This window comes from Neomonachus schauinslandi, chromosome 4, assembly GCF_002201575.2.
Source record: "Neomonachus schauinslandi chromosome 4, ASM220157v2, whole genome shotgun sequence".
Taxonomy (NCBI): Eukaryota; Metazoa; Chordata; class Mammalia; order Carnivora; family Phocidae; genus Neomonachus; species Neomonachus schauinslandi.
This window is the reverse complement of record NC_058406.1, coordinates 34834776-34847393: the sequence shown is the minus strand read 5'-3', so window position 1 is coordinate 34847393 and position 12618 is coordinate 34834776.

Here is a 12618-nt window from a genome sequence, read left to right as displayed (position 1 = left end):
CCCCGGGCGCCCCCCCCCCCCCCCCGCCCGGTGGGGGATTATCTTCCAGGCCACTCTTTGTAGTTTTTAAACATGACCTCTAGGTGTCACCCTTGGCCTCAGCTTAACCCGCCCCTCCCGCGCTCCTTCCCTCTCCCCTTCTCGAGGAGGCGGCTCTGGACGCTCCCGCCTTTCTCGCCCTGCGCCTGCTCCGCCTCCACCTGATTCCGTTTCTCTCCTAGTCCGTGGAGGGCTTGACATTTTACAAAGGGTGGCCTGGAAGACCTCACAGAGAAGGTGACTTTTGTGTGTGTATGCAGGTGTGGTAAAATACACATAACAGGAATATTTACCTTGTTAGCCGTTTCTAAGTGTACAGTTCAGTGGTATTAAGTACCTCCATCATCTATCTAGGGAACTCTTTCCCTAGTCCCCAGCTGAAACTCTGTGCCCACTAAAGAACTCCCCACTCTCCCCTCCCCCCAACCCCTGGAACCACGAGTCTACTTTTGACTACGCTAGAGCTTCGTATGAGTGAAATCATGCAGTATTTGTCTTTCTGTCCAACACGTTGTTCAATGGACAATTTTCAGATCTCATTTCACTGCCTCTCAGAAATATTTGATGCTGTTGACCACTGTCTACTTTCTGAAATACTCTTGCCCCCCTTTTATAACATCACACTCACTTGGTTTTCCTTTGGCATGTTCTCGCTCCTGTCTCTGCCTGTTTTTATTTTTATTTTTTTTAAAGATTTTATTTATTTATTTCATTGACAGAGAGAGAGAGACAGCGAGAGAGGGAACACAAGCAGGGGGAGTGGGAGAGGGAGAAGCAGGCTCCCCGCAGAGCAGGGAGCCCGATGTGGGACTCGATCCCAGGACCCTGGGATCATGACCTGAGCCGAAGGCAGTCGCTTAACCAACTGAGCCACCCAGGCGCCCCTCTGCCAATTTAAAATGTTGGTGCTGCTAAGGGCTTCAGTTACCATCTCCTTGCTAGATCATCCCCACATTTATGTCCCCCTTCCTAATCTTTATTCAACTGCTTATTTACTGTCTTCATTTGGATGTCCCACTGTCACCTCAGATTCAACATGCCCAACATTGTCCCCGTTCTTCTCATGCTCCCATCTCAGCACCTGCCCCACTGGTCCCCCGTGGTCCTATTTGGAAACCTACATCATTTTTGAACCTTGCTGTTTCTCATCCCTCACCTCGTCAGTCACCGTGTCCCTGCCCATTCTATTTCCATAACATCTCTCAAACCATCACCTTCCTCTTCATCCCTCTGTACCAGCCAAGTGCGGGGCTTCAGTCTCTGCATCACCTGGGCACTACAGTTGCCTGCCTGGCTTTAGGTTTACTACTCTTCTAACCAGTCTCCTCCTTGTAGCCAGAGTTACCTTTGAAAAATGTAGATCTGATTATGTTACTGTCCTGCTTAAAACCTTCACTAAATTCTGTTTGCACTTAAAGACAAAAAAATTTCCCCTAGCTGATCAGCCGCTGACAACCTTTCCAACTTTTGTTGTCACCGACCCCACCCCCCGCCCCCGGCCCGACCCCATACTGTAGTTTCTTGAAAGTTTCCTGCTTCTTCCAACTCAGAACTTTGGTCTTTGCTGTTCCCTCCTGCCTAGAATAATTTCTTTCCCACTTGCCTTGACCTGGCTAACACTTTATCAATCAGTAGGTCTCAGCTTAACTTGTTTGAGGATGTCTTCCAAGACCTCCAAGACTTATGTCCAGTGCCTCAATATTTATTAATGAACAAAGGCCTCAAGGGGCTAGTGGGTGATTATCAGACTGCAGTTTTTAACATAACCTCTAGGTGTCACCCACGACCTCTGCTTAACAGGGACTTGGCTGGGAACTTGGAAGGAGGGACTGAGTAGGCGCCTACCTGGCCCCATCCATCCAACTGGGAGAGGTTATGGGAAGCCCAGTTTCTTCTCTCAGGTCTGACAACTACTCCGCCCCCTCTGGGTCAGCTGCCTTGATAGGATGACCAACCATCTCAGTTTTCCCAAGACTGAATTCCCAGTGCTCCCAAGATGTGGAAATTTCAGTCCTTATACTGGGACAATCCCAGGCAAACCATGGGCAGAGGGGCCAAAACTTCCATGTCTGCATGAGACTAAGGTCTAGGCCTAGCAGGAGAGCTTAGCTATAAACCAGCCAGGCTGATCACAGCAACACCACTGGTGGGCTGACCTTGCAGCCTGGTAGTTGTAAGAATTTAGGGACAGAAAGTATATATATTTATTTATTTTATTATTATTATTATTTTATTTTTATTTTTTAAAGAAAATAAAAATAAAAAAAAAGCTCGAGCATTACAGAGAGAGGGAGCGAGCAGGATCAGGGGCAGGGGGAGAGGGAAAAGCAGACTCCCCGCTAAGCAGGGAGCCTGACGTGGGGCTCGATCCCAGGACCCTGGGATCAGAAAGTATACATATTTTAATGAGTATAAAGAGACCCACCTATGTGTGGCATTGGTTGAGTGCCACTGGGCATAACACACATACATTGTTTCTAATCCTCATAGAAACCCCAAGAGTACAGAAGATCATTCCCCTTTATGGAGATGAGAAAATAAGACTCAGAGAGGTTAAATGACCAGCCTAAGTCACACAGCTATTAAGTAAAATGGTGAAATTCAAACCTATGCCTATCTGACTACAGAGCTCCTGCTGTTTTCACGAAATCTACAGCCCGACCATTTCCCTCCTACTCCATCTTCATTTGGGAGTCCTGAGTGTGTATGTAGGAGGCATGAGGCAGGTGTAGGTAGAAGGGATTGAGGAAGAGCCCTGTGATCAGGGCGTGTGGGAGGTCCACATAGCATAGACAGTTCACCTGTCCACAGATAAGTGGGCTCTGCCATCTTAAACTAGGTATGGACATAGCCTGGGGATCTCCAGGGAGGCCCCACCATAGGCTGCTGTCCTGACACCAAGCTGTGTCCTCACTAAGGAGCCAGGGTTGTATTTTCTAGAGCCCAGGATGAAACCAGCCAGTTCTTATTTGATTGCAAATGGACATCTGGACATGGGAGAGGCACAGGGGAGGAGCCATCAGGAGCTAGCCATGAACTAGAGGGACAAGTGAGGGTTAGGAGGATAGGTGGAATTTGTGACAAGGGTCATGCTAAGCACTGTGGCTTGCCCAAAGTTTGGGCTCTGTGAATGGTTGCAATTAATGATATAGCAGCTGCTTCTCTTTCCCAGAGATATTGTAAGGCTGAGTTTTATTTTTGCCTAGGTGGTTCTTTAGCAATTGAGCTGCTTCTGAATACTCAACAAGAGTTGGTTGTGTAGAATTATGAGCAGAGGACTGACTTTGGTTGTGTAGAGGTATGGGCAGAGGCCTGACTGGACTGGGCAATGGTCAGAGCCTTAATGGGCACTCACTGGTCTGGATGCCAGAAGTCTACTCTATAGGAGGTGTAATAAGACTTTGGATTCCTTTAAGAATGTAAAGTTCTCTGGCAAGAAAGTGATTTGGGTTATGCCGTTTCACTTTATTTCCTTGGTGATGTCCACAGACTTTCAGGGTGCTAGAGCAGTCCGCAGACCTGTCCAGCCCCTGGATCTGATATGGCTTGGCGCCCTGTGGCCAAGTTCTGCCCCTGGCTCCACTCTGCCAGTCAAGTCATCCGAGAGCTGGAACTGAAGAAAGTCCACCCCAGAGCTCTCTGCTCTTCCCCAGCTGGACTTCCAATTTCTACCAGAGAACCGGGCCTCACACACTGGGCATAGAGGAGGGCTGGGGAGGAGGGGAACCATCAATAAAGCTGCTTTGTACACCAGATTCTTCTGTTCATTCTAAAAATACCTTGTATATTCCAACTTGACTAAAGGGAGGAGGATTTTGTGTAATAGTCACCAACAATATAGCATCACACTGATGTGGGACCTCTTGCCAGTAGCTCATGGAAGACAGTGACTTGGTACGGTGGAAAGCACCTGACTTTAGCATCAAACAGAATTGGTTTCTGCTACTTTCTTGCTGGGTGACCTTGGGAAAGTTACTCGACCTCTCTGACTCTTGATTTCCTCAATTGATAAGTAGGAATTATGATAATGTCTATGTCACAAGTTTGTTTTGAGGTCTAAATTTGTTAACCAACATATATAAAGCCCTAAATCTGGTATATAAAAATATGATATTTATTTAGTGCTTATTATGTGGCATGCCATGTTTAAGTGCTTTATCAGCATAGCATGGGGTCATATAGCCCTATGAGTTGAATACTTCCACTGTCTATGTTTTATAGATACAAAACTGAGACTTGAGGAGTTTGAATAACCTGCCCAAAGTTACACAGCTGGTAAATAGCAGATCTAGGATTTGGACCCAGACAGTCAGGTTCCAGCTCAGGCGTACTTAACTACCAAGCCATGATGCCATATGGAATAGGGCTGAATAAAGAACAGCTATTATGATCATAGTAATTTAGTATTAAGTGCTTTTTATATCCATGGTGCTAAGTGTTAATTATTAGCATATTTGGACGCAACATTTATCCTTTTTGTTTCTATTTTTTTCCACAGCCATGGCAACAAAGAGCCTTGTGCTCGCTATAGCAGAGCGTCCTGCTTTTGTCCGATCCAGTCCGGTGCGTCAGTCTCTGCAAACAACAAAAGATGTGGCCGCTGGCCCCCTGTCCCTGCCCCCACTAGAGGACCAAGGGAGGCTGAGGCCTCTCTGGAACCAAGCTAGGAGAGCCGCAGACAGGTACAGATCGGCAGACTGAGAGCAGGGCTCACAAAAGCGAGGTCATGCTTAATAAGCCTGATTAATTTCTTTGAGTGGCAACAATGCAAGGGGACAGGGGTGAAAAGAGGGACAGTAATTCATCCTGATTCCAAGGCACAGGAACGCTGTTAAAACCAACACAGGGATTTTGTGGTGATGCTGCTGGGGCCTGGAGGGGTTTGGTGGGGCTTAGCCTTGGGGGCAGCTGGAAGGACGCTCAAGGAGTGGCTCATGGTGACCTAGTGAAGAGGAGACCCAGAGCAGGGACAGGGCACAACCTGCCCAAGCCACCTAACCAAGACACAAATCTCACCAGGACACTTGCCTGTTAATTCCCTTCCAATGGCTTCCCACAACCTAAATATGGTATAATGTGAATGATAGTGAAACAATAAAAACTGCATTTATTTGATACTTACTATGCAGAGGGTGCTTTACAGAGAGGAAACTGAGGCAGAGAGCTGAAGAAACCTGCCTGGTCCCACAATTATTATTATTTTTATTAACATATAATGTATGTATTATTTGTTTCAGGGGTACAGGTCTGTGATTCATCAGTCTTACACAATTCATAGCACTCACCATAGCACATACCCTCCCCAATGTCCATCACCCAGCCACCCCATCCCCTCCACCCCCCTCCACTCCAGCAAACCTCAGTTTGTTTCCTGAGGGTCCCACAATTATTAATATACACTGAGACTCCAACCCAGTCTGCTCTCATAGGCCCTTTGTTGACCCCAACTATAGTTCCATTCCATTTATAACTGTGTTTAATGGTGGATCTCTTCCATCAGACAGGAAGCTCCTCTGTGACAGGACCCATAACTGATTGAATCCCTGCAATGTTAGCCCTCGGTAGATGTTGGTGATGCTGAAGCTTCTGTGTCCTTTGTGCTTCTCCCTCTGCACACTCTCCCTAGGTGAGTTCATCCATGCTTTTGGCTTCAATTCTCACCTCCTGGGGGAAGACTTCTAAAATAGCCATTATGTTGACTCCTTAACTTCAATACCACCCTAGATGATTACTCTGAGTCCATCATATCAATATTCCATCCTTCTTGCCAGTAATTGGTTTAGGGATGGGGATATACTCTAGTCCTGTCCAGTGAGGCTAAGGGGACATTTTCTGGGGGGGCTTCTGGGAAAGGTTTCTTCAATCCTAGGAGAGAGCCCTTGGAAGCAATAGTGACTCTTCTTCCTGGGAATGTTGTCAAGCCTGAATGTGGACTGTAACTAATGCAGCTGTTGTACTAACAGCTGAAGATGCAGCCAACAGCAAAGATGGCAGAGTGCAGAGCTGGAAGGAGTCTTTGTCCTTGACAGCACTCAGTCTGCCAACCCCAGAGGCCACCTAATGCTGAACTTCCTCAAACAAGGGAAATTAAATATTGTCACTGCAGAAGCCATTGAGAATGGGCTTTCTGATATTTGTAGCAGAAAGCATTCTTACTGCTACAACCAAGGCAGCATTATGGCTTTTGTAGTTCCCTTCCTACAGAACAATTTCTTTTTAAATTACATTTTATGATTGCACTGGCATAAAGATGAATATATTAACATTGTACATTAAAACATCTTTGACTTAGAAGTTTGTTTTTTTCTCTGATTTAAAGATTACAGCATTTTTTTATGGATTACTAAAAGTATTGGAGAACTAATGTGCTTAGTGTGCATAGTAGATAGAATGGTCCTAGATACAACTCCCAAATATCCATCTCTAGTCCATACCTCTCTTTTGACCTTCAAACCTTCACATCTAACTGCTTATTGGATAGTTCCAAGTGGGTGTCTTACCTCAATTTAACATACCCATGGCTGAACACATAATTTTGCACACACCTTCTTTTTGTCCAATGTCCCCTCTCTGAAGGAACTATTCACCACCCAGCTATTCACCAGTCAGAAACTTGGGACTCCAACCTCTCTCACCCCATGCCCAATCCATCACCAAATGCTGTCAGTTTTCCTTCTGAAATGGCTCTTAAAAGCATTTACTTGCTTCCATTTCCACTCCTATCTCCACTGCTGTTGTCCTTATTACCAGCATCTCTTGCCTAGATTACTGCCATGGACCCTAATGGTCTCCCTGCATCTCACCCTCTCTGTAATCTTTTATCTACACTGTTCTCAGAAAGATCTTTTCCAGCTGCAAAGCTGATTCTGTTATTTCCCTGGTTAAAACCTGCTGATGGCTTCTGTTTCTCTTGTAACAGAGACCCAAACCTTTAACAAGTCTTCCAAGGCCCTGTCCTGCTTGGCCCCTGCCTCATTTTGTTCTTCTCTCTTACTCTGTGCTCAGCCACGTGTTCTTCCCTTAGCCCCTTGAACACAAAGGCTCTCCCCTGCCATAGGATCTTTGCACATACTATTCTTCCATTTTCTACTCCTCCTTCAGTTTCAATATATTTTTCCAAGTAAGCCTTCACAGACTTCCCAGTCTACCTATGGACACTGGGCAAGTTTCTTAACTGCCTGATGCCTGTTTTCTCATCTGTAAAATGAAGATGATAATAATGCCTAACTCATAGGTTTGCTGTGAGGATTAAATAGAATGATGAATGGGAAGCACTGTGAGGTCAGACTGGTGCTGTGTTCTGCTTGGGCAATTGTCCTGCCCTCTGCCTGTCTTTCTAGATGGGAAAAGTAGTGGAGACTCCCCCTCCGCCCCAGTTCTAGGTGGGAATCTTGGGGTAAGATGGGTCCTAAAGTGTGAGGGTTTTGAGGAAGAGCATCTACACAAGGGCACTCAAAAATTTCTAAGTGACTTCAGTGAAACCAAGGAGCTAATTGTGCCTGGGAGTCATTGATAATGCCTGGGTTGGGCTGGAGTACTGAGAGAGAGGGAGAGATCAAGAGAACCCACAAAGGTCAGGGAGAGAGAGGAGGTCAGCAGGAGCACACCACATTTCTATCAAATCTACAAATGGCCTGTAGCCTGTAGAGCAAAAGACACTGGTTGCAATGGGGTCTGTATGTCAGGCAAACCTGGGCTTCCATCCCCACCCTGTCACTTATGGACTGGAGGATCAGGAAAGTCACTTCACTTCTCTGTGCCTCAGTTTCCTTATCTATAAAATAAAGCTCATGAACTTATTTTGCAGGGTTGGTAGGGGGATTAAATAGAACTGTATTAGTTTGCTCAGTCTGCCATGACAAAGTACTGTACAGGCTACCTTAATTTATTGTACTTCGCGTTACTGTGCTTTGTAGATTCTGTTTTTTACAGATTGAAGGTTTGTGGCAACCTTGTGTTGAGCAAATCTATTGGCTCCGTTTTTCCAATAGCATTTGCTCACAGGGTGCCTGGGTGGCTCAGTTGGTTAAGCTTCTAACTCTTGATTTTGGCTCAGGTCATGATCTTGGGGTCATGGGATCAAGGCCCGTGTTGGGCTCTGCCCTGAGCACTGACTGTGGAGCCTGCTTGAGGCTTGAGATTCTCTCTCTCTGCTCCTCCCCCACCCCCTTGTAGTGCTTTTGTTCTCTGTTTCTAAAAAAATGTTTCCTACAACATTTGCTCACTTCGTGTCTCTGTGTCACATTTTGATAATTCTCACAATATTTCAAACTTTTTCATTATTATTATATTTATTATGGTGATCTGTGATCAGTGATTATGACTCACTGAAAGTTCAGATGATGGTTAGCATTTCCTAATAAGATATATATATATTTTTTTAGACATAATGCTGTTGCTCACTTAATAGACTACAGTATAGTGTAAACATACTTTACATGCCCTAGGAAATCAAAAAGCTCACTTGACTCTCTTTATTGGAATATTCACTTTATTGCAGTAGTCTGGAACCAAATCTACAATATATTCAAAGTAGGCCTGTACCGCAGACAAGGTAGCTTAAACAACAGAAATTTATTTTCTCACAATTCTGGAGGCTAGAAGTCTAAGATCAAGGTTTCTGAGAGGTTGGTTTCTTTTAAGGTCTCTCTTTGTTGATGGCCGTCTTCCTCCAGTGTCTTCACATAGTCTTTCCTCTGTATGTGTCTGTGTCCTAATCTCCTCTTCTTGTAAGAACAATAGGAATATTGGATTAGGGCCTACTGTTTTTTACCTTAATTTCTCTTTAAAGGCTCTATCTTCAAACGTGGTCATATTCTGAGGTACTGGGGGTTAGGACTTCAACATAGGAATTTTGGGGTCATACAATTCAGCCCATAACAGGAATATAGACATATGTCAGTAACTAGCATACAGCAAAGACTCAGTTATGCTAATTACTTTTTTGTCTCTAATTGGAAGAGCAGACAATGGCAATGCATTCAGAGAGTCCCAGAACTCCATAGATAACTATGGCTTTTAGCCTTTTGGCACCTCTGATTTTCTTAAGCACTGGGACTTTCCTCTGCTCCTTGGAGTGGGAATTGTGATAAATCACATCATGTCTGAAAGCAACTGGGAACTCTAGGAGTTAATTTTATTTTTAGTATATTGACTTAGCTAAAAAAAAAACAAAAACAAATCCAAAATATTATCTGCCAATCACCAAAGCAATTAAACCCTGACAATATCTGCCTGCAGACTTTGCTGAAGTGGACCTATAGTTGATCTGAGTAGGTAGCCCTAACTCCACCCACTGACTAATCAGTGTTTACCAAGCGTGAGTTTTTGTGCCAGATGCTGTGGCACAAATCCAGGACACAAGTCCCTGCCTCAGGATCCAGAGGGTTTGGTTGGGATGTTCGCTCCTTTCAGGAAAAGACAACAGAAAGCATCCTCTGATGTGAGCAAAGCGAAAGTTCAGACAGTTTGATGTACCTGTGGGACATCCAAGTGGAGCTGCCCAGGGGCCATTGGATGGACACCTGTGGAGCTTTAGAGACAGGTCTGGTTTGGTGATATAGATTTGGGAGTCATTGTAATAGAAATGCAACTGTGGGGAAGAGTGCCATCTTTGAGGGATAATATGGCACGTGTGGAGAGAAGAGGGCCAAGACCAAGTCCCAGTTTTTTTGGGAGAGAGAATCTGATTTGCTCAGCTTGAGTCATGTCGGCTGGGGTTAAGGGGTTAGAGTCAAGTCAGATAAACATGGTGCTGAGTCCCAGGGCCTCAACCCCGTAGGCGGATGTGGGAGAGGTCATTCTTCAAGAAGGCAGTTGTTAAGCTGATATGGCATCAAAAATATGGCTACCAGAGTATCCTCCTGTAGAATTGGCACTCACATTTAGTAGGCACTCAATAAATATATGCTGAATCAATGAATATATAAATAAATGAATTACTTAATGAAGGGATGAATAATCTTGCTACAGACTTTTTTGTAACATTGTTTTTATTGATATGCAATGCACATACTATAAAATTCTCAATTTTATTTTATTTATTATTATTATTTTTTAAAAGATTTTATTTATTCATTTGAGGGAGAGAGAGAGAGAAAGAGAGCAGAGGGGCAGAGGGAGAAGCAGACTCCCCACCAAGCAGGGAGCCTGACGTGGGGCTTGATCCCAGGACTCCAGGACCATGACCTGAGCTGAAGGCAGACGCCCAACCAACTGAGCCACCCAGGTGCCCCTAAAATTCTCAATTTTAAAGTGTACAATTCAGTAGTTTTTATTTAGTATTGGCACATATGTTTGATTCATGTTTCCTTTCATGAGACACATGATTGAATAGAGTCCTGTGTGGATATGGAGTCAGTTTGATCCCGCCCCCCCATCTACAGTTTTTCTTACACAGAAGGTAACTTGAGGAAAGAGACTCCTTTCCCTTCTTTGGAGGATGCTCAAGGGCAGGAGCTGGAAAGGGCCAGCCCCTGACCTGGGAAGGCTACAGAGGGGCAGTGAGGAATACTGAAGTTATTCTGGATAAAGGGAGGAGTGCAGGCACACACTGTCACTGCCTTCAACCCCTCTATGAGACTGCAGCAGGCAAGATGTACTACCAGATGGCCCTGGCCAAAATAAATCCCATAAATGCCAAAAACTCCCTCAACAATGGAGGCGGGGATGCTCAGAGAGCATGGAAAGGACTGGAAAGAATTTTTATTTCCTTATCCCTTCTGTTGGAAGAATAATGACCCCCCAAAGAAACCTGTGTCTTAATCTCCGGAACCTGTGACTATGTTATGTTATATAGCGAAGGGGAATTAAGGTTGTTAATCAGCTAACTGATTATCCAGGTGAGCCTAATATAATCAGAAGGGTCTTTAAGAGTGGAAGGCGGAGGCAGAAGAGGAATCAGAGTCAGAGAAGGGGATGTAACAATGGAAGCAGGGGTTAGGGTGATTTAATGCAAAGACTTAATCTACTTTTGATGACTTTGAAGGGAGCCATAAATCAAGGAATGAGGGCTGCCTCTGGCAGCTGGAAAAGGTAAGGAAATGGATTATCTCCTAGAGCTTCCAGAAGGAACACAGCTCTGCCAATAACCTTGATTTTAGCCCGGTGTGACCTATTTTGAACTTCTGACCTCTAGAACTACAATATAAAAAATTTGTATTGTTTGAAGTACTAATTTTGTAGTAATTTGTTATAAAAGCAATAGGAAACCAACAGACCTTCCTAGCTATCTAATTCCTAAAAGGGACAACAGCAATATTCACTTTTAGATTTTTGTTTCTTTTTATCCCTTTGAATTGTTCTCTATTTTCTCTAAGATCTGCTACATTTTGTTTTCCTGGGTCCCATTTTTCCCTCCAGGCAGAGGGCCCTTTGGGGATGTTGCTAAGTCCTTAAGCCCAAGAACATGTCTACCCGAGTCCATCTGTCCTTCCAAGGCCTGTCCTAAATGCCACCTTCTGCTTGAAACCCTCATCATTTTCCCCAGTGGATAATCTTTCTTCCTCTCCATCCCTGCAGCACACTCACTCCTCACTGGGACACTTGTCACACTGTCTTCTACATTCAGGACTTTGTCTCAACTCCTCTAGGAGCTTGTGTCTGTTTGTCCTTCGCTGTTTTAAATTGCCAGCCTTTGTAATCAGGAAAAGGCATGTACTTTGTTTCCAGTTCAGGGAGAGAGCTCAGTAAGAGATAAAGAACAAAAATGTGTTGTTCCCCTAGGACTCTAATCTCAGCTCCTTGCTCCTGCCCGTAGATATGTCAACCACCAGGAAAAGACAACAATAAATCCTGTGCTGAAGGTCAGCCAATGGCTGCTTTACTCACTGTACTGGCTATCTCTTGTACCCTCCTCATATCCTCTGGGCCCTCCTTTGACACCGTTATTGCTGGGGAACCAGCTTCACACAAGTTTTAGGTGGCAGTAACTCATCTCCGCTCCTCTACACATCTCACTTTCTGTCTCAGGGCTTCTGTAAGAGCCACCTGCATTCATATTGGTGCTGCTAGGAAGTGCAAGGGTTTAACACATCATGAGACAACTCTTGATCAAAAGGATATGGGAGTTGAGGGATAAATGCTCCTCTCTTATGGTCAATGCGGAGACACTTTTGAGGTGGTTTTCCACAGCTCCTCAGAACGTTCCAATAAGATCAAGCCCCAGTTTCCACAGCTGTGATCAACTCAGGCATGTGCTTTTCTTTTAGGGAGAGAGTGAGTGTGCAAGAGCGAGGCGGGTAGGGGCAGAGGGAGAGGGGAGAGGGAAAGAGAATCTTAAGCAGGCTCCATGCCCAGTGTGGATCCTGATGCAGGCTCGATCTCACCACCCTGAGATCACCACCTGAGCCGAAATCAAGAGTCAGACACTTAACCAACTGAGCCACCCAAGTGCAACATCTCAGGCATGCACTCTTGAATTAGATTTCCCTTCTTTTGTGTTTCCCTCTCCCTAGTCCCTGACTTTGGTCACAAGGATTACCTCTTAAAGTAAACTACCTGCATGTGAACACCAGGCTGTACCTTCTGAGGGAATCCAGCCTAAGATGCCTCCCTTGTCGCTGGAGCTGCACTTGTATC